General features: G+C 46.9%; 2 non-coding genes across 2 annotated transcripts; one reads left to right on the top strand and one right to left on the bottom strand.

The window, feature by feature from the left end:
• Window positions 1–9,675: 9,675 nt before the first annotated feature.
• On the top strand, window positions 9,676–9,836 carry LOC121292067. Its single transcript, XR_005946185.1, has one exon. It is a non-coding gene; the product is annotated as a U1 spliceosomal RNA (small nuclear RNA).
• A 1,185-nt stretch (window positions 9,837–11,021) lies between these two features.
• On the bottom strand, window positions 11,022–11,191 carry LOC121292062. The gene has a single exon (XR_005946182.1). It is a non-coding gene; the product is annotated as a U1 spliceosomal RNA (small nuclear RNA).
• Between the last annotated feature and the right edge of the window lie 9,498 nt (window positions 11,192–20,689).

Raw genomic sequence — 20,689 nt, 5'->3', positions numbered from 1 at the left:
CGCTTTCTGGATTGTCTCGAGAAGACATTGAAAGAGTTAGAGTTAAACACAATCTCATTTCCTCCTCCATTTTAAACATGCTGGTCATTTCACTGATGTCCATGTGGAATGTCACTAATGTTGTGGCCATGTATACCCTGATTGTACAGAAGTGTGTGTCAGTAGGTGGAGGTGAGTATCTGTGTCCAGGTCTGTAGGGCTATCTGTACCTTGCTCGTCCTGCTTTCTACGTTTAATTAGCACAATCCTGAGATAATATCACCACCTTCAACACCTCTTTGTCCTTTAGTCGGTAATATATTTTGGTTATCTCCACCTATCATTGGCCCTCTATCCAGCTCTTCTTGTCCCAACCCCTCCCCCACCCCACATTAAACCAGCTTATATTTCACTTCTCTTCTATTTTTACTTAGTTCTGTTGAAGGGTCATTTGGATTCGAAACGTTAACTGTGTTCCTTTCCACAGATGCTGCCAGACCTGCTGAGTTTTTCCAGGTATTTTTGTTTTTGCTTTGGATTTCCAGCATCCGCAGTTTTTTGCTTTTATCCATGTCTGTGTGTCTGTGTCTCTTTCGATTTCTGCTCCTGTAAATTAAGTGATTTGAGACGTTTCTTCTTTTTTCAGAAAAATAGACTTTATTCATAAACTATCTAGAAGAACATTGCAAAACATTTCTAAATGCCCATCACAAAAAGTACAATCATTTTCAACTTTTACACATGGATCACGAGGTGTTTCAATACAATCAATGAATATTACAGTCATTTCAATATGGTCATTACAGTCAGACAGTGCAATGGTATTGGAGTTATCATGTTGCACTCTGAAGTGCTTCAATACAATTATAATACAATTAGTATTCACTGCATACATTTAATGTGAGCCATACAACCTGAGGGTTCTATGCCTTTCCCAGTCCCTCGGTGCACTGTGTCAGAAAGGTCTTAGACAGCAACCTTTCCCCATTGTGCCTTTGTGGCAGCTGCCCCAAGCTTTAGTGCGTCCCTCAGCACATAGTCCTGGACCTTGGAATGTGCCAGTCTACAACACTCGGTCGGGGACATCTCTTTATACTGGAAGACCAACAAGTTTCAGGCAGACCAAAGAGCGTCTTTCACCGAGTTGATGATCCTCCAGCTGCAGTTGATGTTTGTCTCGGTGTGTGTCCCTGGGAACAGCCTGCAGAGCACAGAGTCCTGTATCACAGAACTGCTCGGGATGAACCTCGACAGAAACCACTGCATCTCTCTCCAGACCTTCTTTGCAAAGGCACAATCCACAAGGAGGTGAACAACGGTCTCGACCCACCACAGCCACCTCGAGGGCAACGTGCAGAGGGGGTGAGACTCCTGGCGTGTAGGAAGGATCTGACGGGGAGGCCTTTCTCACCACCAGCCAAGCCATGTCTTGGAGCTTGTTGGAAAGTTCTGGCGATGAGGCATTCTGCTAAGTGACTTTGACAGTCTGCTCGGGGAACCATCCCACAGGATCCACCCTCTCCTTTTCCCGCAGGGCCTCTAAGACGTTACATACCGACCACTGCCTGATGGACTTGTGGTCAAAGGTGTTTCTCTGCATGAATTTTCCCACCAGGGACAGGTGGTACAGCACAGTCCAACTACTTGGAGTGTTCCACCGCAGCGTGGCCAGACCCATCCTTCGCAACACCGGGGACAGGTAGAACATTCCTTGGAGAACCTTTATTTTTTGAAAAATATACTTTATTCATAAAATATCTGGAAGAACATTCCAAACCATTTCAAAATCACCATCACATACGTCCAATCAGATTCAACTTTTACACATGGATCACAAGGTGCATCAATACAATCAAGGAATATTACAATCATTTCAATATGTTCAATGCAGACAATCAGACAATGGGATTGGCGTTATCAACATACATCATGTTGCACTCTGAGGTGCTTCAATACATTTATAATACAATTAACAATCACTGCATTCATTCATTTTGAGCTGTACAGCACGAGGGGCTCTCAACAGTTCCCAGCCCCTCGGTACACTGTGGCAGAAAGGTCTTAGACAGCGACCTTTCCCCATTGTGCCTTTGCAGCGGCTGCCCCAAGCTTTAGTGCATCCCTCGGCACGTAGTCCTGGACCTTGGATTGTGCCAGTCTGCAACACTCAGTCGGGGACAACTCTTTGCGCTGGAAGACCAACAAGTTTCGGGCAGACCAAAGAGCGTCTTTCACCGAGTTGATGATCCTCCAACTGCAGTTGATGTTTGTCTCGGTGTGTGTCCCTGGGAACAGCCCATAGAGCACAGAGTCCTGTGTCACAGAACTGCTCGGGATGAACCTCGACAGAAACCACTGCATCTCTCTCCAGACCTTCTTTGCAAAGGCACAATCCACAAGGAGGTGAACAATGGTCTCGTCCCCACCACAGCCACCTCGAGGGCAATGTGCAGAGGGGGTGAGACTCCTGGCGTGTTGGAAGGATCTGACGGGGAGGGCCTTTCTCACCACCAGCCAAGCTACATCTTGGTGCTTGTTGGAAAGTTCTGGCGATGAGGCATTCTGCCAAATGACTTTGACAGTCTGCTTGGGGAACCATCCCACAAGATCCACCCTCTCCTTTTCCCACAGGGCCTTTAAGACGTTACATGCCGACCACTGCCTGATGGACTTGTGGTCAAAGCTGTTTCTCTGCATGAATTTTTCCACGAGGGACAGGTGATACAGCACGGTCCAACTACTTGGAGCATTCAGCAGCAGCGTGGCCAGACCCATCCTTCGCAACACCAGGGACAAGTAGAACCTCAGCACGTAGTGACACTGTCATTATGTTAAAGGTGCTATATGAATAAAAGTTGTTGCTACGTGTGTGCCTTGTGTGTTTCTGTGCTGTGTGTCAATCCCTATTTATGTGTGTGCCTGTGTGCTGTGTGACTATCTCTGTTTGTGTGTGTCTGTGTGTGTGCTGTGTGTCTCTCTCTATTAATGTGTGTGTGTCTGTGTGCTGTGTGTCTCTCCCTATTAATGTGTGTGTGCTGTGTGTCTCTACTAATGTGGGTGTGTCTGCGTGCTGTCTACCTCTGTTTATTTGTGTCCCTGTGTGCTGCATGTGTATCTGTTTATGTGTCTCTGTTTACTGTGTCTAAGTCTGTCTATGTGTGTGTGTTTGTGTGTATGTGTGTGTCTCTGTCTATGTGTGTGTGTGCGTGTGTGTGTGTGTCTGTCTCTGTCTGGCTGTGTCTGCCTAGGCTCTTTGCTTTTCAGTACTGGCCCCATAATGTATCCAGGGTCTACTCACAGGTCTTCTCCCCCCTCCCAATAGGGAGTAAGATGGAATGCTGCTGTTTTAAGATACCTCTAACCATATTACAGGTCATTTAAGACTGGATCTCAGATGAGGATAAAAACAAAAAAACTGCGGATGCTGGAAATCCAAAACAAAAACAGAATTACCTGGAAAAACTCAGCAGGTCTGGCAGCATCGGCGGAGAAGAAAAGAGTTGACGTTTCGAGTCCTCATGACCCTTCGACAGTTCTGTCGAAGGGTCATGAGGACTCAAAACGTCAACTCTTTTCTTCTCCGCCGATGTTGCCAGACCTGCTGAGTTTTTCCAGGTAATTCTGTTTTTGTCTCAGATGAGGAGCCTGGCAATACAGAGGAGGTGGAGTGAAGTGAGATTTGGTAGAGAAGAATAGAGCTGGGAGATCTCAATCAATCCATATACATGTGGAAGTTACATGTACAGGAAATGAGAAGAGAAACTGCATGTACGGGGGTGGGGGGAAGAGAAACCACATGTACAGGGGGGAAGAGAAACTGCATGTACAGGGAGGAAGAGAAACTGCATGTACAGGGGGGAAGAGAAACCGCATGTACAGGGGGGAAGAGAAACCGCAAGTACAGAGGGGAAGAGAAACTGCATGTACAGAGGAGAAGAGAAACTGCATGTACAGGTGAGAAGAGAAACTGCATGTACAGGGGGGAAGAGAAACTGCATGTAGAGGGGGGAAGAGAAACTGCAAGTACGGGGGGAAGAGAAACTGCATGTACAGGGGGGAAGAGAAACTGCAAGTACAGAGGGGAAGAGAAACTGCATGTACAGGGGGGAAGAGAAACCGCATGAACAGGGGGGAAGAGAAACTGCAAGTACGGGGGGAAGAGAAACTGCATGTACAGGGGGGAAGAGAAACTGCAAGTACAGAGGGGAAGAGAAACTGCATGTACAGGGGGGAAGAGAAACCGCATGAACAGGGGGGAAGAGAAACTGCAAGTACAGGGGGGAAGAGAAACTGCAAGTACAGAGGGGAAGAGAAACTGCATGTATGGGGGGAAGAGAAACCGCAAGTACAGAGGGGAAGAGAAACCGCATGTACAGGGGGGAAGAGAAACCGCAAGTACAGAGGGGAAGAGAAACTGCATGTACAGAGGAGAAGAGAAACTGCATGTACAGGTGAGAAGAGAAACTGCATGTACAGAGGGGAAGAGAAACTGCATGTAGAGGGGGGAAGAGAAACTGCAAGTACGGGGGGAAGAGAAACTGCATGTACAGGGGGGAAGAGAAACTGCAAGTACAGAGGGGAAGAGAAACTGCATGTACAGGGGGGAAGAGAAACCGCATGTACAGGGGGGAAGAGAAACTGCAAGTACAGGGGGGAAGAGAAACTGCAAGTACAGAGGGGAAGAGAAACTGCATGTACGGGGGGAAGAGAAACCGCAAGTACAGAGGGGAAGAGAAACTGCATGTACGGGGGGAAGAGAAACTGCATGTACAGGGGGGGAAGAGAAACTGCAAGTACAGAGGGGAAGAGAAACTGCAAGTACGGGGGGAAGAGAAACCACATGTACAGGGGGGAAGAGAAACTGCATGTACAGGGAGGAAGAGAAACTGCATGTACAGGGGGGAAGAGAAACCGCATGTACAGGGGGGAAGAGAAACCGCAAGTACAGAGGGGAAGAGAAACTGCATGTACAGAGGAGAAGAGAAACTGCATGTACAGGTGAGAAGAGAAACTGCATGTACAGGGGGGAAGAGAAACTGCATGTAGAGGGGGGAAGAGAAACTGCAAGTACGGGGGGAAGAGAAACTGCATGTACAGGGGGGAAGAGAAACTGCAAGTACAGAGGGGAAGAGAAACTGCATGTACAGGGGGGAAGAGAAACCGCATGAACAGGGGGGAAGAGAAACTGCAAGTACGGGGGGAAGAGAAACTGCATGTACAGGGGGGAAGAGAAACTGCAAGTACAGAGGGGAAGAGAAACTGCATGTACAGGGGGGAAGAGAAACCGCATGAACAGGGGGGAAGAGAAACTGCAAGTACAGGGGGGAAGAGAAACTGCAAGTACAGAGGGGAAGAGAAACTGCATGTATGGGGGGAAGAGAAACCGCAAGTACAGAGGGGAAGAGAAACCGCATGTACAGGGGGGAAGAGAAACCGCAAGTACAGAGGGGAAGAGAAACTGCATGTACAGAGGAGAAGAGAAACTGCATGTACAGGTGAGAAGAGAAACTGCATGTACAGAGGGGAAGAGAAACTGCATGTAGAGGGGGGAAGAGAAACTGCAAGTACGGGGGGAAGAGAAACTGCATGTACAGGGGGGAAGAGAAACTGCAAGTACAGAGGGGAAGAGAAACTGCATGTACAGGGGGGAAGAGAAACCGCATGTACAGGGGGGAAGAGAAACTGCAAGTACAGGGGGGAAGAGAAACTGCAAGTACAGAGGGGAAGAGAAACTGCATGTACGGGGGGAAGAGAAACCGCAAGTACAGAGGGGAAGAGAAACTGCATGTACGGGGGGAAGAGAAACTGCATGTACAGGGGGGGAAGAGAAACTGCAAGTACAGAGGGGAAGAGAAACTGCATGTACAGGGGGGAAGAGAAACTGCATGTACGGGGGGAAGAGAAACCGCAAGTACAGAGGGGAAGAGAAACTGCATGTACGGGGGGAAGAGAAACTGCATGTACAGGGGGGAAGAGAAACTGCATGTACAGGGGGGAAGAGAAACCGCATGTACGGGGGGGAAGAGAAACTGCATGTACAGGGGGGAAGAGAAACCGCATGTACAGGGGAGAAGAGAAACCGCAGTACAGGGGGGAAGAGAAACTGCATGTACAGGGGGAAGAGAAACCGCATGTACAGGGGGGAAGAGAAACTGCATGTACAGGAGGGAAGAGAAACTGCATGTACAGGGGGGAAGAGAAACCGCATGTACGGGGGAGAAGAGAAACTGCATGTACAGGGGGGAAGAGAAACCGCATGTACAGGGGGGAAGAGAAACCGCAGTACAGGGGGGAAGAGAAACTGCATGTACAGGGGGAAGAGAAACCGCATGTACAGGGGGGAAGAGAAACTGCAAGTACAGGGGTGGGAAGGGAAATTATTGTTGGAGAGGTTCTGGCTCTGGTCAAATAGGTAAAACTGGGACCAAGTGGGGGAAATCTCACTGAGCTGGACGGCAGTGAAAGTGAATTAGAGAAAGGATGTATTGCTGGGGCCACGTCAAAAGCTGCAGGAAGATGAAGGTCAGATATGCACCTTGGTCACAGTCACAGAGGATGTCATTGCAACTTGGCTAGAAGCTGTTTCAGTGCTGGGGCAGAGTCGGAATCCTGATTGGACAGGTTCAAAAATGGACTTGCAGGAAGGATGCAGGAAGGATAGCAATGAAGGTGTGTTGTGTTGGGTGTCAGGAAAATCACCTTCACGTATTCAAATAATCCATCAAGACTGTCAGGATGACCTGGACAATTATCCAAGAGGAGCAATGTCTTTAAGGTGAGATTTTCTCTGGTGCAATACATCCTCCAGACAGAGATGGCTTACGGAGAGAACCACTCTTGACAAATTCCCCCCCCCCCCCACCCATCATCATCCAGGCTTTCTTATTTAAATGCCAGGTAATGCGCTGATGTTCCTTGGAATAGCCCCTTAGTGCCCGTGCTGTCTCAGACCGATACATCACTAAGGGCTTAAACTTAAAATCTCCTGCAGCTTTTCCATCAACCAGAACCATCTGATGATCTTTGGCAGCTTTAAATTCTGGTGCCATCTTCTTCTCTTTGAAAATGTACATTTCCTGTAGCACACGCTTCCCAATAAACCCCTGTCTCATCAACATTAAAAACTTCTTCCGGTAAGTAGCCTTCTTCAATGTCTGCCTTCAAACAGGCAGGTTATTTATCAGAAGCTTCTCTATCATCACTAGTTGTTTCGCAGACATTTTAATGTCGTACAGATAGGAACGCCTCATGAAACATTGGACCATTCACGACTAGCATTGAAACTTTCTGACTGAGAACTCTCACCCTGCTCATTCTGTAAATCTTCATACAAGCTTTTGGCTATTGCTTGGACAAACATCAAACTAAGAGGTGCCTGGGTTGCTTTTGGACTTTGATTCAGACTGCCAATAGCTTTTCCATGTTCTCCATTATGCTGCTTCTAGTCTGACTCACCCTGCCAGCACTTTAAGGTGTGACACTTTGCGCATCCAATTTCACTGCCAGGCTGATACTTTTACTTGCTTCCTTTGCAACAGCAGATTCCAGTTGTTGGTCATTCCTGACTCAGGTTTACGAGTGATTCCGAGTGATCACAGCACTAAATCACAAGCCCGACCCAAGGGGCTTTAAAATGGCTCCCCTGCCTAGCCTGTCGCAAATGGCTCTCACTGATTTTAAAATGGCTCTTGCCTCTCACAGCCTTGAACAAGGGCCAGGCTTGGGAGTCTCCAAAATTACTCAGACGATTGCAGAGTTAGCCTCCTGAAGGGCAAGTACTGCAACCTGTATTTATCACCAAAACAAGCCCTGAGACAAGGGAAGCAATTTTGCCTGTGTACAATGGCAAACATCTCTCTCTCTCTCTCTCTCTCTCTTTCCCTCCCTCTCTCCCTCCCTCTCTCTCTCACAGACTTCAAGGTGGTTTCTGTGCCTCAGGCAATCCTGAGGCTCCAAAATTGAAATTAGCTTGCAGAAGTCACAAAATGGGCCATTTTTCACATGAATGAGCTGCCCAGGGCTCAACACTTTTCTTGCAAAATAAAGAAACCTCTTAGTCTGGACATTCTTTCTTCAGGACATTGCAACAAAGTATTTTTTTAAATAGCCGAATTTCCCTCGATTGCAGGCAAGCACCTCACTTTCTTCACTATGTCGCCGATCGGGCCATGGGACCCGACATGAGACATCAGACCAACTTTAAACGACGAGCTGGTGCACAAAGTGACAATGGAAAAACAGAAATTTGGAGGTTAATTGAAGAAACAGGCCCCTAAAGAATAAACCACTTTAAAACAACACAACGTTAAGCGGGGTGGCTTAAAGCATCTGAGATGCTGAACTTTTTTGTTAATAAAGGAATAGTTCAAAAGCAAGGCGACTATGCTAAAGATTCACTGGTTAGATCCCACCTGGAGGGTTATGTTCAATTATGGGCACCACACTTCAGAAAGGACATACAGATACCCATCTAGATCTGCTCGAATAATGTATAAAAGACAAAGACTTTTTAAATAGCAATGCTCAAAAGGCCAGAACTGCAGGATCACTGTAACCTCGGTGGGGAGTGAGATGATGGTGGTTACAGAGGTAGAGAGGAGTGACACCTTAGAGGAATTCAAACACAAGGATGGGCATGTTAAAATCATGGTGCTGCCCAAGCCGGGAACCAAGCAGGTCAGTGAGCGCGGGGGTGATGGGTGAACATGGGCACCTGAGGTTCGGAGCAGTAGCCCCCACTCTCTTACTTCTATATTTATTGGAGACCATGCTGTTGTTCACAAAGGTAAATGCCACGGTTCCTAGGAGAACTTTCCTGTCACAAGAGACATAATTTTGATTTAAGACGTGACTCAAACACAACATGAGACATCCTCATTGGAAGCATCATCCATGATGGAAGACGTGTTGAACTAAAATGCCTTCGTCTGAGGCAAACTCTCCAGGTTTCTTTAACGTTATAGAGTTGCTTCCATTATTCTCAGTTAGCCTTTTTCCAGTGAGTCCATTGACGAGCCCAGTTTCTAGTTTCTTACTTGGCTGGATAATTATTAACTTCCTCACTTCACCCCTGGTCCTGTGTCCAGGTTTGCCTAACCCCATTAGAAAAGAATGATTAGCATTTCTCTAAAGGACTGTCACAGGACCACAGGACATCCTCAATACATCCAAAATAATTTTGAAGCATAGTCACCTCTGTAAGGTTGGAAACACAGGAGCCAAATTGTGCACAGGAAACTCCCATAATCAGCCAGATGACTGGGTGGATTGCTTGTTTATATGATGTTGATTGAGGGATACACATTGACGGCAGATACTCAAGGTATCCGCCGTCAATGTGTATTTAAGGTCACGCTCAAGACCGATGGTAAGGGAGCCATCTTTCACCCTCCTTCCAGATTCGCTATCGGGGGAAGCCGTGGCTACCTTGTCTTCGTTGGGCAGCCTAAACTTTGTCGCTCATGCGGCAAATCTGGTCATGTGGAAGCCAACTGCAGAGCCGTCCTCTGCAAGAACTGCAAACAGGAAGGGCACCAGACAAAGGACTGCAAACAGACCAAGTGCTGCAACCTGTGTGACGAGGCAGGTCACCTCTACAGGAACTGCCCCAAACACTGCCTCACTTATGCACAGGCAGACAAAGCCAACGAATCTGATGGTACTTATGTAATGGTGATTTTGAAATGGTTCTTCTACATATTTTATGAATAAAGTATATTTTTCAAAAAAAAAGGATTTCCCAGGACGAGACTAGCCCATTGCACTTCGGGTGTTCTGACGCCTGCGATGTCCCCAAATGCGGTATACTCGACTGCAAAATTTGTGGTAGTGGGGGACTGCATTCGCGCTCTCCCCTGAATTACTAATCAAAAAGCAGAATCTGAATTTTCTTCACTGGTCTAAATTCTCACCGCCTTTTCTTTAGTTACCTTTTTCCATTTGGAATTGTTCTGGTCATCCCCCAGAAAGTTTCACTTTCACCCCAGGCAACTTTTTTGCCTTGCAATTTATTTCCTGCCTGCCAAGTTACATTTTTGCACCTGCAATTCACCCAGTCAAGCATTCTTTCAAAGCCGCCATCTAACATTTCACCCAATGTGTCAACACTCCCTGAACTAATTCCAGCCCCCAAACCACCCTATCTCTCAACTTCTGTAGTAATCCAAACTGACATTACCTGTCTCATTTACTTTCATCTTTTGAAGCATGTAGGAGCAGCCTGTCCCCTTGTTAAATATCAACTATTAGCCAGGCCTTACAATCAAAAACTTACATGTTAGCCTCCGGTGTGTGAGGAACAGGAGCCCCACAAGAGACAATGAAAAGTCCTAATGTGAAGCTGTTTAAAGTCTTGTTATAATTCAGGGATGATGCGTGTTTTGGGCTGTGCGATCATTCTGACGGTTAATTTGGATTTGTAAAGAAGTCCGGAGAGATGCGGGGTGGGGTGGGAGGTGGAGGGTGTTGATGGAACCAGTCCAGGGACTGTTCTCGTGGTGAATTGGGTATTACATGGGGGCCTGAGAGAGAACATTGGAGTGGGCAAATGCGGGGTTAAAAATGGCGCGTGGAATTTGCCGGCCACGAAATAAATTGCAGGGAGAAAATTATGTGGAGAAGGAATAATTGGCCGGTGATAATTTCAGGGATGAAAATAATGGTGGCTGAATATTTGTGGGGTGGAAATAAATGAAAGGCACCATCGATGTTTGAAGTGTAGGTTGGATTAGAAATGGTACAAAATGCTCCCTCTATCGGAAAACATTAAAGAAGCAGCAAAAGATGTTTTTGGATTTGGAAACGCCGGGAGAGCACAAACGCAGTCCCCCACTACCACAAACAGTGGAGGGGTGGAAGCAATTACAGAGTGCTGATAAACGATGCAGCAAAGGAATGGTTAACTGGTGATAATTGCAAGGAGGAAAAGAATGGGTAATGGATTTGCAGCGATGAAAATGAGAAGAATACAGCTAAGATTTCAAAATCTCTCTCAATGGATTCGAGCGCCTTGAATTATTATTGCTATTTTTAGATTTGTAAATCAGGGGAGAGCGCGAACGCAGTCCCCCACTACCACAAATTTTGCAGTCGAGTATCCCGCATTTGGGGACATCGCAGGCGTCAGCACACCCGAAGTGCAATGGGCTAGCCTCGTCCTGGGAGAACCTTTTTCTTGAAATATCTGGAAGAACATTCCAAACCATTTCAAAATCACCATCACATATTAAATCTGGAGTCAGGCAGGGCTGCCCCCTCTCCCCTGTCCTTTTCAGATTCAACTTTTACAACATGTATCACAAGGTGCATCAATACGATCAATGAATATTACAATCATTTCAGTCTGGTCATTACAGACAATGGTATTGGAGTTGTCAACATACATCATGTTGCAGTCTGAGGTGCTTCAGTACAATTATAATACAATTAGTATTCACTGCATACATTCATTTTGAGCTTTACAGCCCGAGGGGCTCTCATCAGCCTGGATCAGGAGAAGGCCTTTGACAGAATATCGCACACCTACATGGTGGATGTGCTCTCCAAAATGGGGTTTGGGGAGGGAATTCGCAATTGGATCCAACTGATCTACACCAACATCAGTAGTGCAGTCTCAATCAATGGGTGGGAATCAGATAGCTTTCCTATTAAATCTGGAGTCAGGCAGGGCTGCCCTCTCTCGCCTGCCCTTTTCGTGTGTTGCATTGAACCCTTTGCTGAGTCCATCAGGAAGGATCCAGGCATAAGAGGAGTGACGATCCCAGGCCATGGAGGCACTCAGGTCAAAGCCTCCCTGTACTTGGATGATGTCGCCGTCTTCTGCTCGGATTCGCTGTCGGTGCACAGACTGATCCAAATCTGCGACCAGTTCGAACTGGTCTCAGGAGCCAAGGTAAATCGTGGGAAGAGCGAGGCCATGTTCTTTGGGAACTGGGCTGACCGATCCTTTGTCCCCTTCACCATCAGGGCTGACGGCCTGAATGTGCTGGGGATATGGTTCGGAGGGACCAGGGCATGTGTTAGAAACTGGAAGGAGCGAGTGTCTATGGTGAAAAGGAAACTGGGCATGTGGGAGTGACGCTCCCTCTCCATTGCGGGTAAGAACCTGGTCATCAGGTGTGAGGCACTCTCGCTGTTGCTGTTGCACATCTGGCCCATTCCAGACTCCTGTGCGATGGCGATCACCCGAGCCATCTTTTGCTTTATCTGGAGGTCGAAAATGGATCGTGTCCGCAGGGACGCGATGTACAAGCCTCTAGATAAAGGGGGAAAAAAGTGCCATCGTCCAAGGGCCCAAACACTCCTTTCAAGTGAAGCAACATTTCACTTGCATTTCCCCCAACTTAGTCTACTGTATTCATTGCTCCCAATGCGGTCTCTTCTACATTGGAGAGACCAAATGTAAACTGGGCGACTGCTTTGCAGAACACCTGCGGTCTGTCCGCAAGAATGACCCAAACCTCCCTGTCGCTTGCCATTTCAACACTCCACCCTGCTCTCTTGCCCACATGTCTGTCCTTGGCTTGCTGCATTGTTCCAGTGAAGCCCAACGCAAACTGGAGGAATAGCACCTCATCTTCCGACTAGGCACTTTACAGCCTTCCGGACTGAATACTGAATTCAACAACTTTAGGTCTTGACCTCCCTCCTCCATCCCCACCCCCTTTCTGTTTCTTCCCCTTTCCTTTTTTTTTCCAATAAATTATATAGATTTTTCTTTTTCCCACCTATTTCCATTATTTTTAAATATTTTTAAATCTTTTATGCTCCCCCCACCCCCACTGGAGCTATACCTTGAGTGCCCTACCATCCATTCTTAATTAGTACATTCGTTTAGATAATATCACCAACTTCGACACCTCTGTGTTCTTTTGTTCTGCTGTCTGTGACATCTTTTGATGATCTGCTTCTATCACTGCTTTTGCCTACAACCACACCACCCCCCTCCACTTCTCTCCCCTCACCCAACCCCACCCCCCCACCACCTTAAACCAGCTTATATTTCACCCCTTCCTGGGACTTACCTAGTTCTGTCGAAGGGTCATGAGGACTCGAAACGTCAACTCTTTTCTTCTCCGCCGATGCTGCCAGACCTGCTGAGTTTTTCCAGGTAATTCTGTTTTTGTTTTCGCCCTCATCCTGATGGCCACCTTTGTGTATGGCTGCATCAAGTGGTGCGTAGACCCTCGGTATGCAAACACGAAGTGTCACTACGTGCTGAGGTTCTACCTGTCCCCGCTGTTGCGAAGGATGGGTCTGGCCACGCTGTCGCGGAACGCTCCAAGTAGTCGGACCATGCTGTACCACCTGTCACTCGTGGGAAAATTTATGCAGAGAAACATCTTTGACCACAAGTCCATCAGGCAGTGGTCAGCACATAACGTCTTAGAGGCCCTGCGGGAAAAGGAGAGGGTGGATCCTGTGGGATGGTTCCCCGAGCAGACTGTCAAAGTCATTTGGCAGAATGCCTCATTGCCAGAGCTTTCCAACAAGCACCAAGATGTAGCTTGGCTGGTGGTGAGAAAGGCCCTCCCCGTCAGATCCTTCCTACATGCCAGGAGTCTCACCCCCTCTGCAAGTTGCCCTCGAGGTGGCTGTGATGGGGACGAGACCATTGTTCACCTCCTTGTGGATTGTGCCTTCGCAAAGAAGGTCTGGAGAGAGATGCAGTGGTTTCTGTCAAGGTTCATCCCGAGCAGTTCTGTGACACAGGACTCTGTGCTCTACGGGCTGTTCCCAGGGACACACACCGAGACAAACATCAACTGCAGTTGGAGGATCATCAACTCAGTGAAAGACGCTCTTTGGTCTGCCCGAAACTTGTTGGTCTTCCAGCGCAAAGAGTTGTCCTCAACCAAGTGTTGCAGACTGGCACATTCCAAAGCCCAGGACTACGTGCTGAGGGGTGCACTAAAGCTTGGGGCAGCCGCTGCAAAGGCGCAATGGGGAAAGGTCGCTGTCTAAGACCTTTCTGCCACAGTGCACCGAGGGGCTGGGAACTGTTGAGAGCCCCTCGGGCTGTACAGCTCAAAATGAATGAATACAGTGAATACTATGTGTGTTATAAATGTATTGAAGCACCTCAGAGTGCAACATGATGTATGTTGATAACTCCAATACCACTGTCTGATTGTCTGCATTGACCACATTGAAATAATTGTAATATTCATTGATTGTACTGAAGCACCTTGTGATACATGTGTAAAAGTTGAATCTGATTGTACTTACGTGATGGTGATAATGAAATGTTTTGGAATGTTCTTCCAGATATTTTATGAATAAAGCATATTTTTAAAAAAAAAAGGTTCTCCCAGGACAGGGCTAGCCCATTACACTTTGGGTGTGCTGACACCTGCGATGTCCCCAAATGCGGGATACTCCCGTTCCTCACACACGGGAGGCTAACATGTATGTTTTAGATTGCAAGGCCCGGCTTCTTTAACCCCAGGATTATCTTTTTGAAACTCCAGGCCCGCAGTCCAACAGAAACTGGTTAACCGGAGCCACCGAAAACCAGGGTCCCGGACAGGCAAGTAAATCTCGGGGTAAGAAACAGACACAAACTCATGTGGGCCCATGGGGCGCAGCCTTGGAGAAGGTCTCAGTCCGTCCTCTCTGGAGGAAGCTCCTGAAGAGGAAGAGTCCTTTTCCCTGTCTGGATCTTCACATTGCAGATTTCAAAATAAAAATTCCTCATCGGGTGGGGGAGAAAATTAATTTCATTAAAACAGAAAGCAAAAACATTTTCAAACAAAATAGCACAAGAGCCAATGATTCACTCTCAGTTACAGCTCAGCAACATCCAAATACAAACAAGTCAGAGTTATAAAGCAGATTAAGACAGAGGGAACACACACACATTGAGAGTCATACGGACTCGAAACGTCAACTGTGTTCCTCTCCGCAGATGCTGTCAGACCTGCTGAGTTTTTCAGCTATTTTTGTTTTTGTTACACACACATTGAGCCCGAGTGGGGACTAGCTCCGCTCTCTGGAGGCGGTTTTAGGATTGGGATCCTAGCCAGGTATATCCCGAATGAGCAGTTTGCAGACTCCATCCCTGACATGTTGGGATGTCTCTCAATCTGCTCCCCAGGAGGCCTGTCCTTTGATATGTTAATCCCAGGACAGGACACCTTTCTGATTCTTTCTGTCCTTTAATGTGTTCATCCCAGGACAACAATGTTTTCAGCCATTTTTCGGATAACTTTAAACCCTAACTCTTATCTTGTCTGGAATGTCAGTGCAGTCTGAAATATTCAACTCTAAACCCCCAACATAGGAATGGTCAAAGCATGTGGATTGTTACTGAGATTCTGCCTGTGATTTTTAGTGATGTCAGTGTGGATTGTATAATCTGCACGTGTCTGTCTCAGTGTCACTGGTGCTATAAAGTAAAGCAAATGTCCCCTCACAGCCTCCCTCCCACCACCTCCTCACCCACCCCCACCCTCTTCTAAAGTGTCTTACGGTTTTCCTGGCACTTTTAAAGACATTTCAAGAATTAGATCTAAACACAATCTCAGTTCCACTTCCATTGTAAATGTTTGTGCATTTTTATTGATGTCACTGGGGATTGTAACTAATATTGTGGCCACGTATATCCTGACTGTACAGAGGTGTGTGTGTGTGTGTGTGTGTGTGTGTGTTTGTGTCTGTCTCCGTGCGTGTGTGTCTCAGTACTTGCCCATAATGGGCCCCAGGGTCGCCTCAAGGCTTGACACCCCACCGACCCCACCCCACCCCCCCAACCCCCCACCCCCCCAACCCCCGACTTCTAAAGTGACTCCTGGTCTCCTGAGACCTTCAGCGCTTTCCTGCTGAAGAACCTCATCTCCACTTCCTTTTCAAACATGGTGAGAGATTCCCTCAGGGAGCAGAGCTGAGTCTCTCCCTATGTCTCTCTCACTTCCCTTCTCCATCTGTCTCTCCTGCCCTCACACACTCTGCCCCCGCGCCCCCTCTCAATAAACCAGGTGGGGACTGTGGTCTTTTTCCCTTTGCTGGCTATGTCTCCCGGGCAGTGGTGGTGAGCTGGTAGTGATGAGCGCTGTGCTGGCGGCTGGCGTGATGCAGGGTGATGGTAGATGAAGGTCTGCCTGCCATGGAAATGGTGTGTTTCCCAGGGATGTGCGGGTTTGGGACAATATAGCATGAAAACCCACCATCATTTTACCCACCCACCACCACACTTAGTGCAAGTGTGGGGAAATTCTGCTCATAATCTTTATGCATTCATCTCATCCTTGGTTTCAAATCCCACCATGGCCTCACCTCCACCCCTCCCCCATATTTCTTTTTTTTTCAAATGTATTATTTCATGGGATGTGGGCATTGCTGGCAGAGCCAGCATTTGCTGCCCATCCCTAATTGCCCTTGTGGCCCTTTTCAGGTGGCAGTTCAGAGTCCACCACATGGCTGTGGGTCTGGAGTCATATGTTGGCCAGGCAACAATGGCAGATTTCCTTCCTTAAGGGGTATTAGTGAACCAGATGGATTTTCTACCACAATCGGTGATAGTTTCATGGTCACCATTACTGAAACTAGTTTTATATTCCAGATTTATTAATTGAATTTAAATTCCACCAGCTGCCGTGGTGGGATTTGAACCTGTGTCCCCAGAGCATTAGCCTGGGCCTCTGGATTACTAGTCCAGTGACATTACCACTATGTCAATGTCACCTCCTCCAGTCCTATCACCCTCCAAGGTCAGTGCACCCCTGCAACTCTGCATCCCCTTTTCTCAGTCGCTTTACCACTTGTGGCACCTCCCAGCAGCAGAACAGCGAAGGTGCTGCATCTGCTGTGAAGTTCCTTTTTGGCACATGTTCCGAGTGGCTCTGGTTGCGCGACTTCCTCTCCGTTGCTCACGGTCGAGTTAGATGTTAAAAAAAAAAATCCAGAAAGGAAACAACTTGAATTTCTACACCGTCTTCCACAACATCAGGAAGCCATGATGCCACATGACTGTTCGTAGGTGTCAGATGGATCGACCACCAGTTCCAGTGGAAAACAAGATGGCCATAAGAATGAGCAGATGTCCAAAAAATGGGCTCCCCTGATGGCAGGATGGATCTCACTGAAACACATGCTCTGCTAAGGTCCTGGGGATTCTCAATGCTCTATTAGTGCACTGGGTCAACCATATAAACACTGTGGCTACAAGAGCAGGTCAGAGGTTGGGAAATCTTCAGTCAGTACCTCACCTCCTGACTTCCCAACACTGTCCACCATCTACAAGGCCAAAATCAGGACTGTGAGGGAATACTCTCCACTTGTCTTGAGCTCCAGCAACACTCAAGAAGCTCAACACCATCCATGACAAAGCAGTCTGCTTGATCGGCACCCCATCCACCACCTTCAACATTCACTCCCTCCACCACCAATGCACAGTGGTAGCAGTGTGTACCATTTACAAGATGCACTGCAGCAACTCACAAAGGCTCCTTTAACAACATATTCTAAACCCACTTCCTCTACCATCTAGAGGGACAAGGGCAGCAAACACATGGGAACACCACCACCTGCATGTTCCTCTCCAAACCACTCACCATCCTGACTTGGAAATATATTCCTTCACTGTCGCTGGGGCAAAATTCTGGAACTCCCTCCCTAACAGCACAGTGGGTGTACCTACACCACAGGGACTGCAGCAGTTCAAGAAGACAGCTCACCACCAGCTTCTCAAGGGCAATTAGGGATGTGCAGCAAATGCTGGCACAGCCAGCGATGCCCACATCCCATGAACGAATAGATTTTTTAAATTGTCAGCAGCGCAACTTGCCTTTTTATCACGGTTCAACGAAGTAAAACCTCACTAGGGAATTTGCAAGAGATTTGTCAACTAGACTTGACACCGGGCCACGTAAAGAGAGATGAGGGCAGATGATGAAAACCTCAGTGAAAGAGGTAGATTTTAAGGAGCTTCTTAAAGGAGGAAAGAGAATTAGAAAGTCGGAGAAGCGTAGGGAGGGAGAACTTTAGGGTCGAAGCAACAACTAAAAGGAAAACAGAAACTTTGAGATCAAAATGTCAAAGTGATTGAAACAATCTGTTGAGAAAGCGCATTGAAGATCGGATTGTTTCCGACCCAGTTTTGCGTGTTCAGAGAGTTGTGCTGGTCTCAGCTGTAACACCGTTTAACTGACCTCAAACATAACCATCTACCACCGAGTACGGGAAGGAACCAAGAGTGCTTTCTGTCAAGGTTGGCAGGTGGCTTCGCAAAACATCCTGATAACACATTCCAATGGAATTAGATCATTTGTGGCTTAACCTTGGGTCACACACTTGTTGCAAAGCCGATTGTTAAGCTTATTGGACGTCATTTTAACATGGGGGCAACAGTGTGAACCAGGAGATAGCAGATCAGCTGCACATTGTACACCTCATCTGATTTCACTTTGCATTGACTTCAATGGGTGGATCTTGGTAGTGCGGCTGGATCAAATGGGTCATAATGGGGCTCAATTTTAACCTACTGGGAGCCTGACGGGATTGGGCACAATGTTGGCTTAAGGCGGAGATGATGGCATAGTAGTGATGTCACTGGACTAGACATCCAGATGCCCAGGCTAATGCTCTGGTGATACACACTCAAATCCAGCACCACACCTATGGAATTTAAATTCAATTAGTTAATTAATCTACAATTGAAAAGCTAGTTTCATTAATAGTGACTATACGATTAGCATTAAGCGTTGTTAAAAACCCATCCGGTTCATGAATGCCACTTTAAGGAAGCAAACCAGCCATTCTTACCTGGTCTGGCCTATATGTGACTCCAGACCCACAGCGATGTGGTTAACTCTTAACTGCCCTCTAAAATGGCTCAGAAAGTCACTCAGTTCAAGGGCAACTAGGAATGGGCAACAAATGCTGGCCTTGCCAGCGAAGCCCACATCCAAGGAAAGAATGAATTTAAAAAAACCTCACCACTGTGCACCACCCCAAACCATCTCCATCACGCTCAGTCATCAAATTGGACAGAGGGTAACATTGTCTGGGTTGTATGTCTGGCGCTCTGCCTAATCCCGTGGGATTTCTACCTGGTGAGATTAGACCTGCCCAATATTGACCACATGGAGAGTAAGACAGAGGCGAGGATGTAAAGCCACAATTGCAAGCAATCCCTTCAGTTCCTCCACCTGCAGGTCATGTTAAAATTGCCCCAGTTTTTGCAAGCACAGATTGGGTGGATAATATTGGGCGAAATTTGCAGGTCTCTCAGAGTTGGGAGGGGTAGGGAGGTTGGGGTGAGGTTGCGGGAGATCCCTGCTGGCAGGAATCAGATCTGGGATCAGTTTTAATGATGGGGGTGTTATCATTAATATCCTTCAGGGAAGGGGATCTGTCATCCCTACCTGGTCAGTCCTACTTATGGACTCCACATCTACAGCAATGTGGTTTACTCTTAACTGCCCTCTGAAATGATCTCGTAAGCCACTCAGTTCAAGGGCAATTAGGGATGGACAACAAATGCTGGACTTACCAGTGATACCCACACCCAAATAAAGAAATTCAGCATCTAGCTCCATGCAAACATGTATTAGGGAACTGAAATAATGCTCAGCTGTGGAAAATTATTTTGCACTCATTATCATTTTTCTGATGATTATTATATGTGACAGGCACCTCATTACTTTCGCTGGAAGGCTTACTGTGTTGGCTACGTTTAATGAGATGTTCAGAGCACCATTAAAATGAGTGTCAGAGGGAACATTCCTGTTAAATTCACATTGTGGCGATTACAAGAGCAACATTCTCTTTCCATGTAACAACGTGGAAATGGACATTTTCTTTCTCTTCTGTTGAGACTAAAAGAAAAGCAACGAGTTATTTCCTTTTTATTTCAGTTGTCCTTGTTGACATGGTAATGTCTGGGAAGGCTGACAGTCAAGATGCACAAGGCTTTTCCACCCTCACTACCTCAGGCCCTTTGTTGAAAGGTAAGACCAGCAGTTCTCCTTTGGAACATTTGAAAGGTAATAGATTCTAACTCAGTTTATATGAAAGAGAGAATGCTTTGGAGAAGTTTGGGTTGTTAAGGTTATAATGTAATCTTCAACTGCCTAGGACCCAAGCCCCAGGAATTTCCCTCCCTACACCTCTCCATCTCTCTACCTCTCTCTCTTCTCCTTAAGATACTCCATTAAACCAACATCTTTGACCACATTTTTGGTCGTCTGACCTCATCTCTCCCTAGGTCGCTCGGTGTCATATTTCACTTCATGATGCTCTTGTGAAGCGATGTTTTATTGCATTGATGGCGCTATTTGACTATAGGTTGTTGTTGTTGTACATAGAAACTAAGGCAATTAAATTCATCTGTGCTGTTCTCCTCAGCCTACTCCATGTGATAACAAGTTCTACATTCTCACCACTCTCTGGGTAAAAGTAATTTCACCTGCTTAACTCTATTTGATTGAAGCAGCGATGGATTTGAGATGCGGGTCATCCTTGATTGAATTGAATGGCCGAACAGGCCCAAGGGCCTGAAGGAGTGCCTTTATTTATTCTAGCTGCCCGAGCCAACGTGGTAATGTCTGAGGATTCTGGTAGTCACAATGCGGCAGGATTGACCTTTTTCTTGTCCTTATTCACCCAGGGCCTTTAGTGGACCTTAACAAGCTCGGCACGCTGCTTGATCATTCGAAAGGTAATAAATACAATCCCAATCATATGAAAAAGAAGATGTATTGGAGAACATTTG

Source organism: Carcharodon carcharias, chromosome 19, assembly GCF_017639515.1.
Source record: "Carcharodon carcharias isolate sCarCar2 chromosome 19, sCarCar2.pri, whole genome shotgun sequence".
Taxonomy (NCBI): Eukaryota; Metazoa; Chordata; class Chondrichthyes; order Lamniformes; family Lamnidae; genus Carcharodon; species Carcharodon carcharias.
Note: the sequence above shows the minus strand (reverse complement) of the source record. Positions and strands in the feature narration are given on the sequence as shown.